This window comes from Marmota flaviventris, chromosome X (assembly GCF_047511675.1).
Source record: "Marmota flaviventris isolate mMarFla1 chromosome X, mMarFla1.hap1, whole genome shotgun sequence".
NCBI lineage: Eukaryota > Metazoa > Chordata > Mammalia > Rodentia > Sciuridae > Marmota > Marmota flaviventris.
The window spans coordinates 1,470,775-1,491,142 of NC_092518.1; the positions used below are offsets into that span (position 1 = coordinate 1,470,775).

Consider the following 20,368-nt stretch of genomic DNA (forward strand, 5'->3'; position numbering starts at 1 on the left):
GCTTAGATGGCCCCAAACATTCATTAGTCCCTAGCTGGGATGCACTGGCTGTATGCACAGGTTTCTGCAGAGAAACACAGGTTTTAGGTTTTGGCATCTAGTAGGCACAGCGTATGTCCCCAGCTGGTTATGGGTGACAAGTTCTGTTCCCTCACATGTTCAACATTAGAGAAGCACACCAAGACAAGCATTTAAGAAAGGTTTATTTTAAAAGGCGGAGATATACTTCTCCCAGTGAAGCCAGAAATAGACAGGCAGTTGGTCTACATAGGTAAATCCAGTCAGGTCAGGTCAAGGAGGCCAATTGGAGTGAGTCTGAGAAGTTGGAGAGAGCCCTTCCTCCACCCTCACCAAGATAACCTGCCCCTGCTCCCACCTGTTGCTAAGGTAACCTGTCCCAGGAATTGCCCCTCCCTGCAGGGAGCTGGGAAGTTATTAATTAACATGTCCTGGGCTGCTCCATCCCGCCCTTTCCTGTCCATCTGGTCTTCACATTTTGGCCACCTCATGGACAATCTCCTGGGCCTCATCATGTACACAGGAAGGAGAGATCAGGGGAGAGAGCCCCAGAACAAAGAAAACCTAAGACCTATTAAAAAAGGCAGAACACCCCCTTCTTGGGATCCCAAGAAACCAGCTATGGCCCCCTCTCCCTCTTGGGAGAAGTCTAAAGGATATTTTTATTAACATAAACTCCCCTTCACATGCTTGCCTTGGAGAGGTTCCCTACTGTTATGTCTGAACATGTGAGGAAGCAGAACTCCTCACAGGCAAGTTGTTCTATCACCAGGAGGGCGAAGGGGGCCAGGGCTGGAATCCTGGTGTCCCAAGAAGGAGGGTGTCCTGCTGTTTCTTAGGGCTTAGGCTTGCTTTGTGCTCCTGCTCTCTCGCCCTCATCTCTCCTTCCTGTGTTATCTTGATAGGGTGGGGGAAGGGCTCTGAAGGCATTTCCATCCCTCAGGGGACAGCCTCCAACTTTCTGGACACACTCAAATTGGCCTCCGTGATGCCACCTGACTCCATTTACCTATATACCCTGATGCCTGTCTAATTCTGGCTTCACTGCTACCCGCCTTGGCCTTATATCTTGGCATCCCTCTGTCCCTACTAGTGAAAGGACACTCACACAATGTCCAAGGACCACGCGATGCACCTGAATCCCACTGGAGAGATTTTTTGCTGAGTTTCTGTTCACAGCTAAAAGGCTCAGGGGTCACTCCAGGTAAACTGGGCTAACTGGGCTGCACAAAATTACCACACACAAGACACAAATACCTTTTTCTTTGGGGTCACTGTGATGGTTCCTCTGACCTTAAGTGTCCACAGGAAGAGAGAGAGACAGAGAGAGAGAGAGAGAGAGAGAGAGAGAGAGAGAGAGAGAGAAAGAGAGAGAGCATATGCTGACCCTTTTTACTATTCAAATGAGGCAAGGGGTCAGGTTTCAGGGGGCTGAGTCTCTTTTCCTGATGTCCACTGTCAGCAGGTTGACTGACACCTGGGTAGGCCACACCCAAGGGCACAGTAAGAGAAGGGGACACACACAATGCACTTCCATGGAACTTTGTATCTTAAACAGGGCAAGGGCTTATATTACAAAAAAACAGGTGAGTGTAGCTCCACCCATGGGGCTGTAGGAAGACATGCCCAGGCACTGGAACCCTAGAAGAGCAAGGCAGTCTAGCAGCATGGGTGTCTGACACCACATTGCCCAGCAAGGGAGTTAACTCTGTCATGTGTGAGGTTGGTCTTTCACAATTTATGGGCAGAGCCTGGAGCAAACTGATAAGGTCGTACCTTCGAAGAGAGCACCAGCCTGTGGGCACTCACAGGGCAGCTTTATAGCCTGCAAGAGGAATGTCACCAGCATGCTTAGGGGTTATGTCATCTGCTGGAGTGAGGACAACCCTTTAGCAGGCACAGGTTCTTAAGGGAGGCTAAGCAGCATTGCCTCAGGGTCTGCAGATAAAATGGCTCCTCCTAAAATGGTGGATCCGATGCCAACATTTCTCCCTTTTTGTTTTTATACATACTGAGGGTGGGGACAATGGTCTTTCTTCTGTTGCTTGTTTCTGCTGATTAGGGGCAAAGAATCTCACTCCTCTAAAGGGATGAGGTAGGGTTTTAGGTGGGGCTGAGTCTCTGGAGTCAGAGGACTTGACCATGAGTCCTAGGTCTTGGTCTTGGGCATCAGGGCTTGGAGGCTTGAAGGAGAAGTAGTTGATTGACTGGCTGATTGGTGAGTTTCTTTCTCTGATCTTGTCTGTAGGCAATTGAACAGGCATGGTCCTGTTAGGAGAAACATAGAGGATAATAGGGGTTCTGTGAGGGGGAGGAGCCAAGGCCATACTTGACTGAATGCTCCCCAGGGGACTGTTGTCCTAGATGCTGTCTCCCCTTATCTAGCTGCTCTTGGAGCTGTTTGATCCTGTCCTTTACTACCCCTGACTGGTTGACATAAAAACACCACTCTGGCTGTAGGTATAGGCAGAGGTCTCTTCTCTCTGCAGTTAATAGGTCCAGTCCATGGCAGTTTTGTTTGACAAAAGTGGCTAAGGAGTCCAGTTGATTCTGGAGAGGTATATAGACTTGGCTACCTGTTGGGTGTCCCCTATTAGCTGATAGGGGAGCTGAGGAACATGGGTAATGAACATGGTTATTCCCGGTGTTCCTGAGGCTGGGCCTGCTGTATCCCCAGAGCAGATACTAGGGGAAAAAATTCAATAGCCCATTTGTGGCAAGGGCTCATATGAGTCATAAGAGGGATAGGGACTTCCCCATTCCCTGAGACAATGACTGTAGATGGCAATAAGAGAACTAAAGCACATAGACCCTTCCATCTGGGGGGCAGGCAACGATATATAGCTGTCCTGCACAGGAAGGAGGCCTTGGGGACTGGTGAGCAGTGTTTGAGACACTGTGTATGAGATGATCTGTCCACACTGACATTTCTGCAAGTCCCCAGAGGACATATTCCCCTATGAGTTAAAACCTATGGACAAGTTGGAAGAGGGGTACTTCTGAAAGCTCAGGTGAAATGTCAGTGGAGTCTGGGGAGGTCTCATGGAGAACAATGAGCTGTTCAGGCCTAGAGGACCTGCTATTCAATGAGAAAAACCAGCCTTTAGGCCCATCCAACACCCCTGGGCCGGGAAGTCTTAGTAAGGTTTAGCAGATGGTGAGTGGCGTTAACTATCTGAATTAAGAAGCTGTCCTTACATCAGGGTTTCCATCTGATTGATAGGTTTAGGGCTCGGTCACCTTATAGGGAAGAAGACATTAGGAAGTACTTGGGGCAGCTCAGTAAAATGGTGTTCCTAGTGAGCCTGATCCTGCACCCCACCCCCATCTGACATTCGCAAGTCAGTCTGGACAGTCTAGCAGTATGTCTTGAGAGTGGCTTGATCTGGCTAGGGACATTGAGAGAGTGTAGCTTTAAAATTTGACGGTCCTGTTCAATACCTAGCCTGATCTCATTTGCAGAGGGTTGGCTGATCATAGCATTCCTCTGGGACATGGCTATAGGCAGCAAAAGAACCCTGGGAAGAGCAAGCCCCAGGACACTCTGGGAAATAAGCTAGATTTGGTTTCGGAGACACTGGGTCTGGCTAGAGGGTAAGTACAAAGGTTCCTGCCATGGGGGCAGAGGGGGAAGAGCCATCAGGGTTTTTCTATCCTTTGCAGTAGCCTGGCCTCCTCTGTCTGACAGGAGCCTCCATCAGGAATCCGCCAGAAACTTTGGAAGGTTGAAAAGCCAAATTTTGGAAATGCCAAAGATAGAGGGGGTTGCCATAGAGCGAGATGGGGTGAAGAGTTTGAGATGGGAGTTGTGAACCCAGTTTGGAATGCCCTCGAGTTAGGCCACAGAGGGGTAGGTAAGGTAACCCTGAATGGTCCCTTCCATTTTGAGGTTAGTAAAGAGGAGGAGGTGTGGGGGGGAGAGAAGAGGACTCAGTCTCCCGGAGTCAGAGAAGAGCATGAGGCCTTCGGATTGGGCAGCAGTTGGTCAGCATGGGCTCATGGGAAGGAGTGTAAGAGAGGGGTCTTTAGATAAGGGAGGAGGTGGGGGTAGGTGAGCTAGAGTAGGAGGGAGCATGGGGACACCTGACATTAGCTTGAGGGGGAAATGGCCTCCTCCGTCTGACAAGAGCAGGGCTGCAACCCTAGTGGGGCCCAAGGGAGGAGTTTCAGCCTGTCTAAATGTAATTCTATCGACAGCTTCGTCAAGGTTGATTTTAGGGTTCAGTTTGTTCCACCTTTCCAGACATCTGAAGATGGGGAATGTAAAAGTGCCCGGGAATGTTTAGGGCCTTTGAAATAATTTGGGAGATTTGAAATGTAAGTTCCAGGCCATTACCTGTCTGCAGTGAGCAAGGTGACCCCAAGTGGGGAATGATTTTTTTTTCTATTAAGGTGTCAGCTACTGCTCGGGCCCTCTTATTAGCCTCTGTCCAGCTGCTGAAGGTTTCTAGAAAGATGTGGCATGCTAGACACCACGTAGTCCTGAAAAAGAGGCTTGGGGAGTGGAAGGACAGAAGCCACACTCAAGGTGAAGCAACTGCAACTTTATTCAGCCGTGCTGCATATTTATACAGTTTTCACACTAAAGAACATTTGTGCACCCTATGGTATTTTAAGATACCATAAACAGAAACAAAGCAAAGAATAGTTTACTTATGAACTCCTTACAATGTACCGCCAAGTTTCCCAAGGACAGAATAACATCCCATTATCAAGAGAACATTACAAGGAAGAGCTATAATGAGAATCAGAGCTATGTTCCTCAAGGCACTGACCTGACTAAAGAGGCACATGTCCTTAAAGGAACCCTTCAGGAGCAGGCAGCTCCAGTTAACTCATTCCCAGATGGGCAGCTCCTCACAGAAAGACCAGAAGATATTTAAATCTCCTTACTGTGGGCATGTGGGTGACGTCCATCTGCCAGTCAGACGCAGGCAAATGGCCTCAAGCTTCATGGACTGGGAAGGCAAGTGGTGAAGTTTTATGTTGGGATTGGGCCTTTGGCAGATGTGGCAAGAGACAGAGAGGGTCTTTAGAAATTTTGAGTCCTCAAGAAGAGGGGGATATAGGACTTAATGTGTTCATAGAAAAAAGACTATTAATTTCTCTATTTCATTTTTTTTATTAATGGTAAAAACCAAAATATCTACTCTAGGCTTATTTAACATATGGACTTTGTATTTTAGATAGATGTTTATATTTTCCTCATGCCCCTAGGAAAGATCCACACTCCTAAGTTATAAAACTTGTCTTACTTCATTCCAAATTACAATAACTATTTAAGTTTATCTAGAACTAAATTCAAGGTACAAATTTTATATACAACTTACTATATTTATTTTTGGTAATTCAATTAAAGTCAAAATTAAATCTAATATCAGAAACAAAATGAATTTCTTTTTTGCCATAGTCCCTTTAAATAACTTTTGTCAAAATTAATGATGACAAATCTTTTCTTAGTATTTAAATACTTGTACTATTGTTTATAACTTAGCTGATGATACTATGGCTGATGGTAGGCCTTTACTCAATTTTATTAAATAAAAAAAGGGGGAAAAAGAACCACATAGGATGCACTAGATCTTACAAATATTTCAAAAATTTTCTTAACTGTGATGCTGAGAGTCTTACTTCTACTGAATATGATTTAGTAAAGTATTCAGATTTTGAAGGAGAGGTAAAACCTGTCATCATGATAATAATTGAAAGCCTGACACAAAAAGGAAAATTTTCAGCTGCAAAATTTAGAGCCCTGAAGCTTCACAGGCTTGTCAGGTATGTAAAAATTATGTCCAAAGTCCTATGGACCCATTTCTCTGGTCCTCCTTTAATATGCTTTGCAGTGTGGACTGGAAAAGTCCACCCATGTAACTAGATTAATTGTATGGCTTATAATGGTCAGTTATACTTCTATGTTGATCCTATGGTAAACAGACTCTCTGCAAGTATCTTTACAGAAAAGGACAGCATATAAGAAAAGTAAACCAGCAAATTATGCTGGTCTTCAGGAACTAAGACTATATATCTGCACAATTGTCAGACAGATAATTAAAACAGATTTTTCCTATACAGGCCAGTTATTTACATAACAGATCCAAGAAGGTATTGTTGCCCTAATCATTCTACAATAGAAATTGGTACCTTTCCTAAGTGGACCGATTGTGCAAATATCTTGCCAGTGCAACATAGAGTGTCTAGAAATAATGGGCCTATTTTAGAGTGGTCTCCCAGAATTGACAAAGATGATTATACAAGGATGCCATAACACCTGGAGGTTTATTGGTAATACACTAACCCTCAGTGAGATGGCACTCAAAAGGATGTTTTGATGTTTGTCTTCAACCTTCAGAATATTTACATCACTGACAGACCTAATAGACTCCTTAACTGAGAGAATTAAGAGAAAGGATGATGAATATCCTGTAGCCTGTATGAATACAATTTATCTTATCATACACTAGTTATTGCCAGATGATATTTCAGAACTATAAAATGCTGAAGTTAACAAACAGGTTTGAAACAGGTGCATGCCAATTAACCAGACCTATTCCAGCTCCTGGTCTCGTGATCCTTGAGTGACTACATTATATTATTCCTTGTTCCTACAATTACAGGCTTTATGGCTATGTCTCAATTTACAACATGTGGATGTTCCTAATAATTTAAACATAAGTGCAGATAGAAGGATTGAAACTAAGTTAAAATGCTCTAGAATCCACTGTAATGAATATTGCAAATTAGCGCTCTGCTCTATGGATTGTGGAAAGGCTTAATGCCATGCTAAACAAAAATGTCTATGTTACTATGGCCAAACACAATGCTTCTCAATAAAATGGAAAAAAAAAATATTAAGAATCTTCTGATGAGTGTGATAGAGTAATAATAATAACCTGGATCTTCTAAAGTTATGTTATTGAAATCATGTATTCTACTAATTCTTTTTGTGTTTCCATAGTAGGGCATGATGACCTTGGTCCAAGAATCCAGTGGCTGAAAGATACAATTCCTCAGTTGCCCTTTTAATATATACATTAAGAAATGGTGGAAGCCAATCTGAATAATCACAGCTTCCAGTCCTGAAGCAGCAGGCTCTAACCAATCACTACATTTTGTAGTGACTTGGGGTGTTGTCACAGCTTGGATAGCAAAACCTGTCTTCAGATGTAGTCACCTAATAGGTTGAGGCACACTCACCTGCTCTATTGAAATGCTACTCTTTTGCCCTTTTGTGATAGAATGTTCCATGGAGCCTACCCTGTGTATTCACTGTATGCATTTAAAGATGTCCAGCAGTTCCCTCTCTTTCCAAGGATCCTTAAAGTCACAGAGCCATCTCTGGAATATTGAAAATGGTTCTTCTGTATGGACGGATGCTTTCTTTGTTGTTTTGTTGAGTTCTTGGAAGAGTCAGATTTTGTGAACCCAGCATTAGGTCACCAGCTAGGGCAGTTGGCAAAAACAGGGGTTGCAGCTTCTCTGTCTTCCTGAGGATGAGTGTCTGAACACAGCTCTGATGATGTGGCCACGGAAGACCAAGATGAAGACCAAGGGAGAGAGCAAGATGCCCATGGCCAGGGTGAAGGCGATGCCCTCCACAGCAGTGCTGATGTAGGCCAAGCGGATCCAGGTGGGCATCTCACACGGGACAGGAAGTGGTTCACCTTGTTGTGCAAAGTCATTGGGGATATGACCAAAGAGTTGGCCACCACAGAGCCAAGGTAAGACCAGGCAGAGTTGTGGATGCATAATAGCCATAGAGTGCAGGAACTTGCAGATGGCCACAAACCTGTCAGAGGCCATGATGGCCACCAGCAGTCACTCCACTCCATGAAGGCCCAGGAACAGGAAGAGCTGGACTTTGCAACCTCCATGGCTGATTGTCATGGCCACTCAGGTTGTGGAGCAGCTGGGGATGGAGCTGGTGGTGAAGCTGAGGTCCAGGAAGGACGGGGAGATGGGGAAGAAGTATACAGGTGTGTGGAGGTGGGGATTCAGCTGCGACACCAGGATGATGGTGTGTGGCCCAGTAGTCAGCAGGTGGGCTACCAGGATGACCACAACGAGGACCCTCTCCAGGTAGAGGGTGGTCAAAAAAACCCAGAAGGAGGAAGTGGCCCTGGGGGTTGCCATTGTTCTCACCCATCTCTACTGCACTTGAGGAGAGGTGTCAACACCAGTAATGACAATGGCTGATGCTGGAGTATGGACTCCTAGCCAGGCCTAAAGAAGCACAATATGGGTTTATTTACTCACAATAAATAAACAGTGGTGTGGAGGCTCTGCTATGGTTATTATGATTATCTCCAACCTCCAGAAGAAGAAACAGGCACCCATGTGCTAAGTAAACGTCATCTGTAGAGAGGCAGAGGTGGTCTGCACACAGGAAATGTGGCTGACATCTTCATCTTTATTCACACCTGGTACTCTGTCATTCCAGAGAGGCAAGACCCACACCTGCCAAATTCCAACCTTTGCTTCTCTCACAAGCCACAAGTTCCTGAGCTCCTGTCAAAATCAGAGGCACAAAAGAAGGCTCCAAGCAACCGCCTGATAAAATTTATGAAACACCATATACAGCTGATCTTTCAACATCGTGGGTTTCAAACACAAGGGCACACTCATACAGAAATCTTTTTTAGTAAATTAAACATGTTTAGAGACTTGCAACCATTTGATAAAATCAAAGACAGAACATGTGACTAAATATATAAATTTTAAACACAAATCTAGGATGTCATGAATGCATAACATCTGTGCAGTTATTATGACATTTTATCACTTACTAATATAAAATATACAAAATACTTATAAAAAAGTTAAAATGTATCGACATTTCCCCCAACAGAGACCATGCATTGTGCCAGTTGTAAAGAAGAGAAATGGAAACCAAAGCAAAACTGCAGCAGGCATCATCGCTGCAGGAGAGGAACTCAGGGAGCCTGGCCCTGTGCCCTGACCTCAGCCACCCCTGTGGTGGGAGACATGTGTCCTCCTCAATTACACAATGGGGACAGGATTCTGAGTCTCTGGTACATGTGTACAGGTTACCTGCTCAGGCTACTGACTCCCAAAATGAAACACAGGCTCCTGGGAGCACCAACAGTCCTGACACCTGTGACTCTCCCCTCATAGTGGAGAGGAAATGACCTAGCAAACACCCCCCACAAAATGCACCCTGCACATTGAACTTCACCTGGAGGAGCCAGAGAAGTGCTCAGAGGAACATCCTGGGTCCTCAACCCTAGGGAGCCCCTCACCCTCCTCACCCAGCATCCAGATTGTTCTGATGTCAGATAAAATATTTAAAAATCTACCATAAAATCAAGTTAAAAATAATATAAAAATGAGACATCTTCTATGATAACACATTCACCATTATCTTATGCAATTTCCAACCTGGGAAGTAAACAATAGTCATGTAGTTGTACTCCATTAGGTCATGGCTCAGACTCTGAGCCTGTGTGGGACAACTTCAAATAACACCCAGTTAAAGCCTGTGACGTGCCCACCCCAGAGCTTGGACAGGGGTCAAGAGCAATTTTTGCTTCTGTAGACCATGGGACAGTGGGACCCGGTGAGCACTGCTGGGCCCGGACACTGACTGCCTCACGTTCGTCCCACAGCTTTACCCAAGAGAAGCGATTGCATTTGTGCTGACTGCGCAGGAGACAGCCCCCTGGGGTGCTCTGACCATCACATGCTGGGCAGCTGGCCTCCAAGTCCACCCTGAGCTGTGAATTCTGTTTTTTCTAAAAATCCCTCTCCTAGTGATTTAGGGGTTTAGGAGCTGGTTGCAGGGAGGGTGCTGGTACAGAGGGCAGATCCAGCACTTAGGGCCATGGTGCCTGCTGCCCCCGACATCCATGGTACTCATTTCCTTCAGAGGCTAGTGCTTGGTCCAGTTACTGAGCAGATCTGCTGAGAGCCTACTGTGCCACAGCCCCTGAGCCAGGGGTTAGACAGGTGATGCAGTAGGTCCCAGCTTGTCCCTAAACAGCACTCACTCGTGCTGATGGGCCCAGGCCTCAAGGGTTCCTAGTTGTTTGGGGTCTTTTGCTAAAGCCATGGAAGCCCCAGCTCTTCTCATTCACCATTGTCCACTCTCCACCCTGGGCTCCTCCTCTCAGCCCTCTGCTCCTCCTGAGCCCACTGTGGGAGCTCCAGAAGGGGACCTGGCCTCATGCCACACCCACTGGCCTCTCCCCTGGTCCAGACAGAGTCTGAGTCCTCACTCCTCCCTACACACTTGCCAGAGGGCCTGAGCTTCCGGAGCCCTCTTGTCTCTGCTGCTGCCCCGATGACCCGGGCAGGCTCCCTCCAGGGCTGGTCCTGCTGCTCAGTCTGTGCACAGTGTTCCAGAGCCTGAGGGCTATGGTAGCATGTCCTTGGAGTGACCTCCTCAGTACTGCTGCCCGGCTGTCCCTCTGTCCTTCCTCTCTGTTCTATTTCCCTTTCTGCTACTATTGCCTTCATAACCTCATAGCATACATTTGACCTTATTCTATTTTTTAAGAGAATTTTTTTAATATTTATTTTTTAGTTTTATTTTTTCGGTGAACACAACATCTTTGTTTGTAAGTGGTGCTGAGGATCGAACCTGGGCCGCACGCATGCCAGGCGAGCGCGCTACCGCTTGAGCCACATCCCCAGCCCCTTGACCTTATTCTTAATCAAATGTAAAGAAGAGCTGGGCATGTGGATCAGTGGTTAAGTGCCCATAGGTTCAATACTACATGCCAGAAAATTAAAATTAAAAAAAAAATGTAAAAAGAATGTTTCTGATTGTACCTTCGGTATTCTTTCTAAGACATCTTTTTCTCTCCCAAGATCATCAATATTTCCTTTTTTTCATGTTGCCCTGAGAATTTTAGTAATTTCAGTATTTGCATCTATGTGTGCTTCATGAGTGTATTGTTTTTTTTTTCACTTTTTAAAATGTGTTCTTTTTTGATATACGTGACATTAGAATATATTTTGAAATATTATACATACATGGAGTATAACTTATTAGGAGCCAGGCTTTTGGTTGTACATGATGTGAAGTTACCCTAGTCTCTAGTCATATATTAACATAGAAATATTTTGTCCCATTCAGTCTACTCCCTTTTCTATGCCCTCTGCCTCCCATCCCATAATTTCCCTTTGTCTAATCCAATGGACTTTTATTTTTTCCTCCCCCCCGTGTGTGTGTGTTTGTGAGTGTGTGTGTGTGTGTGTGTGTGTCTGTGACATTTTCTTTATCCATTCATCTGCTGAAGGTCACAAGAACTACCATGAATTCAGCTGCTATAAACATTGATTTGACTGAGCTACTGTAGTTTGCTGATTTTAATTCCTTTTAGTTACAAATTGAGGGGTGGAATAATTGGGTTAAATTACGTTTCTCTTCCAAATTTTCGGAGGAATCTTCACACTCTTTTCCAGAGTGGTTGCACCAATCTGCAGTCCCACCAGCAATGTATGAGTGAATCTTTTCCCCACATTCTCACCAATATTTACTGTTACTTGTATTCCTGGTAAATGCCCTCCTGACTGGAGTGAGATGGAATGGCAAGGTAGTTTTAATTTGCATATCTCTAATTGTTAGATATGTTGAACTTTTTTTTTCTATATTTATTGACCATGAATGACTGTATATTTAATGTGTGACTGGTGCTGGGACTCCAGCTTCATCATTTTGCAGGACAAATTTTTGCATTTTATAGAAGCATTTTAGAAAGTAATTCTCTCTTCATTGATGTTTTTAATCCATTTGCTATAATGAACTGTTCACAATTGTGCACTTCATTCTATCTTCAAATGTTTTCATTGGTTTATAAGACTCTTTTCTCATGAAAGAGCTTGGTGGGAGACACCTCATACCAAAACCTCATAAATTTTGGAGAGAAATCTGCCCAAATCATTGAAAATTGTTGGAAGTTCCAAAAAAGATGCTAAGAACAAAACATACAGTCTTAAAGACAGCGGGCTGATCCTATGACCTCCTGGGAAAATTGCTGATAGAGTTGTTTGTTTTTCTTCTGGCATCTGAGGTCTAACTTAAGTGGGTATTAGAAGAGTTCAGTCTGCATGTTGTTTCAGTGGTGCCATTACTGATATAATGGGCAAGTGCTGACATTTGCTTTCAAGCAAACTAAGTTCAGAGAGATGCAAAAGTTCTCCAAGGAGATGGGTGTGAAAAAACAGTGCACTAGGGTTCTGATTGCCTCCACCATTTGCAGCCTGGAATGAGGTCAGGGCCTGCACTCAGCACCTCTGATTAATTCAGTATCCTTCAGGGCCTTTTCAGGGAAAGCAACTGACAAGAACAGCAGAGATTGTACCTTAGTGCATTCAATCTTCGATACCAAGATACCTTAAGGTAGAAAGCGTATTTAAAATGTAAACCAATATCTACATATTCAGAGTCTGGTGAGGGCTGCATTCTTGTTTAACATGGTGCCTTCTTCTGTGTCTTCACTTGGAGGAGGGTGAACAAACTCACTAGGAACCATTTGTCAAAGGTCCTGATTCAATTGAAGAGTCCCTACATTCATGACATGATAGTCACTTTCCACAAGTCTTACCTCTTAAAACCATCAATACAAGGTTATGATTATGATACCTGAGTTTTGGAGGAAACAGACATTCTCCCCATAGCACATTCCCATCCATATTCATATCTGAATTCTGTATTTTACCTCCTACCCCCTTGTACTCTCCTTCCCAGGGCTGCCTTGGTGCACAGACCTCTTCACATTCACAGAGTTCCAGTCCCAGGAGGGCTCTGTGAGAGCTTCAAGGCTATGCTGTGCTGTGTTGGGCTAGTCATCATTTTATATCTGAGCATGCATGAAGGCTGAGGATCTTAGCAGGGGACAGCATTATTACAGAGTTCAGTTTAGCAGCAGGGCTCACACATTTGCTCTATGTACAGGTTTGTACACGGAGATATTATTTTGTCCTTCTCACATGGTGCTAAAACACTTCTTGGACAAATTCATGGTTCCTAGTTGCCAAGGGACCAAAGGATGGACTGAGTTCAGATACAGTAGTTATGGCAGCAGCAGCAGATGTTACAGAGAAGTCAAACATTTGCCCAGGAGAGATATGAATCTCTGGTGGCAGTGGCAGTGGAAGTAGCCAATGTGAGAAGCTAGTTTTCTCTCCTGTTTCAGAACACTTCCCTGTGGAATCTGCAACAGGCTTACCATCTCATATGAAAGACAGGATGTTCTTGGGAACTTAGGTATTATGCTTCACTAGGTACTTATAACTAAATAGAAGTGCTCACATGATCATTGCAAGAACACCTAACAGGGACGTATTGCAGATCCGACATTTTGAATTCTAAGGATGGGAGCACTCTTCCTATGAGATGAATATTCACAGGTTGAGATACAGAAATAAAATTTAAAGTTTATTGAACGATTTTAGAGATAAAAAGTAAGTAAGATTTGGCTTCAAAATGCTATTGTAAAGAGACAGATGAACCATTAAGAGTAGAAATCATTAAGACTAAAGAAAAAATTAAGTGTACTTTGTAATTCAAGATAAGATGTAAAACATAGCTAGGCTGAAGCATGCACACATTCTCTTTTTTGTATAATATTTACAAGTTAGAAATACTGTGAGAATCTTTTGAAAGCTGTTGATACATTTTGTATTTAAATTTAAATAAGAGTATAACTTAGGGTGGGAAATTTGCCTTATAGGTGCATGTCTGTGGTTTGGACACTCAATACTGCCAAAAAATGTGTGTGTGTGTGTGTGTGTGTGTGCTTCTTTATTTATTTATTCTTTTTTTAATGTTTAAACTCTGAATGATACAAAATTCATTTCCAGCAAGAGTTACATAGTATTTGAACATAAATTACTTCTTGAGAATTGTAAATTTTGCAGATTCATATAATTTTTATGAGAAAATTATACCAAATGATTTTCAGTTAGAAATATTTTGGAAAAAAATTAGTAAAATAAGCTGAAATTTTTTGTCAAGTTTAAATATTATTAACATCATCTTGTAATATGTGCTAAGTATGAGTGAAACTCTACATCATCTTGTAATATGTGCTAAGTATGAGTGTAACTCTTGGTGCATCATTGCTTTCTATAACCCATTTCAGTAACTGTATGAGATGTGGCAAGTAAAAAGTAAACCCTCATTTGGCAGACATTGTGGGATTCACTAGGAATAGAGGTCATGTGAGAAGTCAATGGATTCTGTGTGGTGGGTGAGGAGGATGACAGAAAGGGCTTCATATTCCTAACTCCACTCATTAGACTGAACCATGGCTTGTACGTCTTATGGCTCACCTGTCCTCACCCTTGATCTCTGCTTGAACTTCCCAGTCCTCACTGATGTTTACTTCCTTAGGAATGAGCCCCTATAAAGTAGCATTAATTTGACATGTGATATTTAGAACAAAGACTTCAATATCCCAAATGAGTTCTCTGCTGAATCCTATAATAATTTTCTTAAATTGAAAGAAAAATAACTCATAATGATTAAATTTATAAAATGAGAGGAAGAATATACAAAATCTACTGCATTTGATTAGAGTTATTACTCAGAAAAAAATGATTCTTTGTTTTGAATTTGCACAAATAATAAATAGAAAAATATAAGAAGAAAAATTGAATAAAATTTTATTCTAATGCCCATCCAGGTAGAAAATTTCCAATCTTGTTTCAATTAGACCAAGAAAAAAATCTCCTTATTGATAGTAAATTAGCAGAAAATGAACACACCTAATATCCATAAATAAACTTACAAATTATTATATGCAATTGTTTTCCCAGAACATAGACATAAAAAAATTATGTAAATGCATCCAATAAAGGTCCATATTACAAAATTCTTTAAAAATGTTCACAGTGGGATCTATTTTTTTTCCATATTTATTCATTAAGATTTATTACCAGAATTTCACTTTTATTATTCACTGTAAGGAAATATGGTTTTTCCTTCTCAAGAGGTGCTTTCTCAGCACTTCCAGGTGCAGCACATCTTAAGTCAGGAAACATATTTTTTTTGTTGTTCTAAAATTTATACTGAATTTTTACTGCCAAGACCTCACATATTTAGTCAGGAAATTCATACTCTGGCTTTTCACTGTTCACCTCCATCTAGTCTCCTTTTGGTCTTCATCCAATCTCCAGAGTGTTGTAGAATGTCGTTCCCATGTCTGATATTTATCCCCATGTTCACTTCAGATTCCCAGCTGTGCCCAAGCTCTTCACAAACAGCATTTGTGTTATGTCTCTGTGCTTCTGTGATGCTTATGCACCAAAACCACAGATTTATGGGCCCTTCAAAAATCATGTGACAGAAAACCTTTCATTTGCCTAAGTGGAAGAAGGAACTGTCATCCTGACAATATTCAGATCAGAGGAGTATAGGGGATTTTGTTCTTCATGAAGTAGATCATTGGACAATTTTGAGAGGTACTCCCCAAGTTTCTGTGATTTTTTTGGCTTATGTATTATGTTAGAGCTGAAGTTTAACAGACTTGAGTAAAGCTCACATAATGAAACCTAAAGATGCAAACAATTAATCCTGTGTGCACATGCATGCACAAACACACACTCACACTCACACACACACACACACACAAAGGATACTCTCACTACCACCCAGCCACAAACAAGTGTATTTGCTAGGTTGGAAGTGACTGAAAGAATGGTCACTTTACAGGAAATTTCACAACTTTGGGGAAGACTCAGCTGTCATTAAATCAAAACACCATGTCTGTTTAATTTTTTTTTCCCTTTATTTTATTTATTCATATTTATATGCTGCTGAGGATTGCACACAGGGTCTCACACATGCTAGGTGAATGCTCTTCTGCTGAGCCACAATCCCAGCCCCATGTCTTTTTAATTTTAAGAGATAAAGAGAAAAGGCTATTGGAAAATTAATTACAATGATTGGCAAAAATATGAAATACAATTTTATAGGTCAAACTGGATAAATCTAACAAAAGGAAGATGAGCCAGAAGCAACAGCATGAGATAATTGACGTTAAGAAAAAAATAGAAAACAGGGGCTGAGGCTGGGGCTCAGTGGTAGAGCACTTGCCTAGCACGTGTGAGGCCCTGGGTTTGATCCTCAGCACCACATAAAAACAAATAAATAAAAGAAAACAGAAAAGAGAGACATAATAAAAGAGAACTAATGGATGCTTACAGACATTCATAGAAATATGTATAAAAATAATAATGCAATGTTTATATATATATGTATATATATCTTTACCTAATATAAAAGAAAAAACTTTTAAATGAACTTCAGTTATTTTAAACTTGGACGGACAAATGTATTTTTTTGTTTAATTAGGTAGAATCCTGAGTATTTATTGAGCAATAGATATTTAATTATGGTATGAACTTTAAAAATTGGTAAAAAAATTGAGAACAGTAAATTATTCTTTAAATATCATTTCAAACCAACATGAAAAGAACAGATTAGATTGATAACCTCATGTATCTAACTAAGTTATTAGGAAGTAAAAACATTCTATGTAAAAATCACATGATACTACAATAATTTGTCATTAATTCACATTAATTACTGAGAGTTCCCAGAGAAGGAACTGTCCCTCATGGCCTTTGCAATATTATTATTTTTTAAATCCAATACATGCTTTTGACTGAACTTGATCATTTCACAGCATTCTTGAACTGCTAAACCATGCCTGAGAATCCGAAGAAGAAAATGGTATCATGGACAGTTCCAACCACCCATCGAAACAGTTTATTAAAACCTAACCCATATGCAACTCATTGAGTTGCTTAGAAACTCTATTTGTGAAAGCTGGCTTTGAAATCACAATCCTCCTGTCTCAGCATGCTGACAAAATAAGATTTCAGCTGTGTACCACTACACCTGGTGATTGAAAAGCATTTTGAGAATTTTACACTTTTTCATAAAATTATAACAAGTGTTTAAATTTAAGTCTGCTGCAGGTCTTCCAAATGTCAAGGACACTATGTCATTAAATAAATCTCTTTATATTCATCCCAGTTCATTCCACAAAAGCATCTCACTACGAAATTTTGTGGGAAAATTCATGTGTGAAATAAAATGTGTCTCAAGGCCCAAGAGGTTACTTGTAATGGGGTTTGGCATCCATATCATGTCATCAGTATAGCAAAGGATCTTTTAATTCTTATTTAATCAAAGGATCTTTTAATTCTCTTCCTACTGGCTCAGATACTCACCTAAACACATCAGAAGGTGGCCATCCACCTGCCAGCTATATGCCTACACTATTGACCAGAAGTGGTAGGCACATCCTCACAGAAGATACTATGGCCCTAACAGAAGTCTGATTTCTGCACTGATGTACTCACCAGGACTAAACTCTACAGAGAATGTTCCCACCCCAGAAAATTTCCATTCACTCATATGCTTCACACTGGGCAGGAGCAAGCATGCAACCCTTGCCTTCCGCAAAAGGATTTATCACATAAAAATTCTGACTGCAACAAGTGATTATATACCACTACGCAATATTTCTATTTAATCAGAAATATCAAATTAGGCAATTGCCAAAATGTCTTATTAGGTGGAATGAAAGTTTTCAGTACTCCTGGGGAGCTTTCAAAACTATCTTTTAAAGACTTAAGTGCATATTTGGTAGCTTAAGCTGCATTTATTGAAAACAGAAGTGCCACAGCACTGTCTTTTGACCATTTGTTTCTAAATGAACAGTATGAGATGCACCCCTAAAGGCTGGTAACAGAGATAGCAGTGACAATCACCCCATCTTTAGTATGTTTGATACATTTAATACTTGGACACAAGTATGTAAGAAACTCTTATCAATGACCACACAAGATCCATGACACTAGAAAACTAGAGTGTGGGTGAGGTTTAACCCAGGACAATCCAGTGAAAACCTTACCCTGAGCAGAAATCGCTTTCTCCACAGCATGGACTGTACAATGTAGATCTGGTTGAAGGCTTTAGGTAGCACCTGAAGTAGAGCCACAGGCATCCTCTGACACTTGTCAAAGGCCATTTGGTTCGACTCTAGAGATTGGTGAATTCAGGAGCCATTTTTTAAAATTCTCATGCATGTTCCAGCAATATACTATAAAATCGTTCCAAGTGAAAGCAAAAATGGCCTTAATGTGGACCACCAAAAAAGCACTAACCAAATAAAAATTACTAAGAGATAAAAAATCATTCCATCCTCAACCCCTTTTCCCACTTTACTCATTTTTGGTTAAATATAATTTGTGGTAACCTCAGACTAAACTGAAACCTTAAATTATAAACCACAGCCATTTATAGATGACATGAATACAGTTCATATCCTGGTGGCATGTTTCAGGAAGCATAATACAACCAGCCTAACATGCAGAGTCTTCAATGAGATGGAGCACATGGCAGGTCAATGTGGATCACTTAAATCTCACTCTTACAGCAGATGAGAAGCCAGGTTCTCTGCTGGAAGCCACGCTCTTTTTACTTTGTAGGGTACCCGGGATAGGGGAAGAGTGTGTAAGGGCTCCACACGTCAGGCAGAGTTGCCCACCCTGTGGCACACACCTGGGAAACCTCAGGGCAGCGTACCATGGTTCCACAGTAAGGTAAGATGCCCTCACCATGGCGTAGACCTGGGATCAGGTTTTCAGAAAACATACAGGACCTGGGCATGCTGGCATGTGTCTGTAATCTCAATGCCGATAGCATAAGAATTGAAATTTTAAACTCAGCCTCAGAAACACAGTGAGGCCCTCTATCAAAATAAAAAATAAAAAGGGCTAGGGATTGGTTTCAGAGCTTAGGCACTTCAGACTTGATGATGTTGATGATGTAATTTTTCTTACCCTCGTCATTCTCTGAACCTAAGAATTATATCCAAAACCTCTCACAATGTTTCTTTGTCACAACATATATAAAACTCATAAAATATTTGTGGACAAAATATCTGAACTAAACATGGGCCTGGAAAAAGGTTTTTTGATTATGAGACCAGAGTTTTAAATATATTTTATTGGCTGACTCCTTTATTGGAAAAGGTGGACTACATGAGAGAACACATACTTACAGAAAATAGAAAAATGAAAACTCTAAATTTTTCCCATATATTTCTATGTATAAAATTATAATGCATACAAGATTTTACACACAAGTGTATGCACAGTATATGTCATAATGTTTGAGAGTTGACTACAGATGAAAAAAAAAAAAAAACATAAAAACAGGAAAATTGAATCTAATAATAAGACAGATTTAACCCAGAAAGGATGACGCTTTCTTGTCTTCATGCTGATGCCATCCTTTGCCCACTCCAGGGTGCATTTCATTACCTATTAATAGACAGGGGAGAAATGAAGGAACACACACTTTTCCACACCTATAATCATTTTCTAAAAAAAAAAAAAAAAAACAGTTGATTGCTGAAGGCACTGCATGACTATATCAGGGGGAGGCAGGAGGATCACAAGTTCAAATCCAGCCTCAGCAACTAAGGAAGTAAGCAATCCAATTAGAACATTTCTCAAAATTGAAAATATATATATATATAAAGAACTGTGATTTGGCTCAGTGGTTAAGTATCTCTTGGTTGAATCTCTCATAACATAACAAACAAATAAATAAAAGAAAATAAAAATTTCTTCAAGTCTGAAAAAGTCCAACTAAATCGGAATCAACTGAAGGTCCCACTACATTTCTACATACAAGGCTTTTCTACACTGAGTTTTTCCATGATGCTCAAAGGGACATGAAAAGTTGAAAGTGTTACAACCTGTTTTAAAGAGCAGAACTTTTGTCCTTGATATGAATCATTTTGTATTACAGAAACTGGGAAAGTTGAACACAGCCCCACATTGCTTATCCACAGGATTGTTTACAGTATGAATGCATTCATAAAACTAAACAAATTAGAACACTTGAGCCCTTTTTATTTCTTACATGCATAGAATGTATTCATTTTGGCCTGAGTCTTTCCAAAAGAATCTTCCCGGTCCACAGAGGAAACTGAAAAGATAAGAACACTTCCCACATTTCTTATATTCACAGAGCTTCTCTACATGAGTAGTTTCATATGTGAGAAGAAAAATTAGTCAGAAATATATTTTGATGGGTTGTAGCAAATCTCCCAAATTCAGAGGGCTTGTTTTCCAGTGTGAGGGAAATGGCTTTGAAGGCAACAGAGAAAATGGACTGATTTGTCATATATTTTTTATATTTAAAGGGTTATTCAGTCAGATGTGGTGATATCTGCCTTTAATCTCAGACATTCGGGAGGCTAAGGCTGAAGGATCACAAGTTTGAGGCCACTTTCAGCACCTTCACAAGACTCTAAGGAACACAACAAATAACTACCTCAAAATTTAAAAAAAAAGAAATACA

General features: G+C 41.3%; 1 pseudogene; it reads right to left on the reverse strand.

Moving 5' to 3' along the window:
- Positions 1–7,458: 7,458 nt before the first annotated feature.
- Positions 7,459–8,161, reverse strand: LOC139703334 (olfactory receptor 2W3-like; annotated as a pseudogene).
- Positions 8,162–20,368: the final 12,207 nt, after the last annotated feature.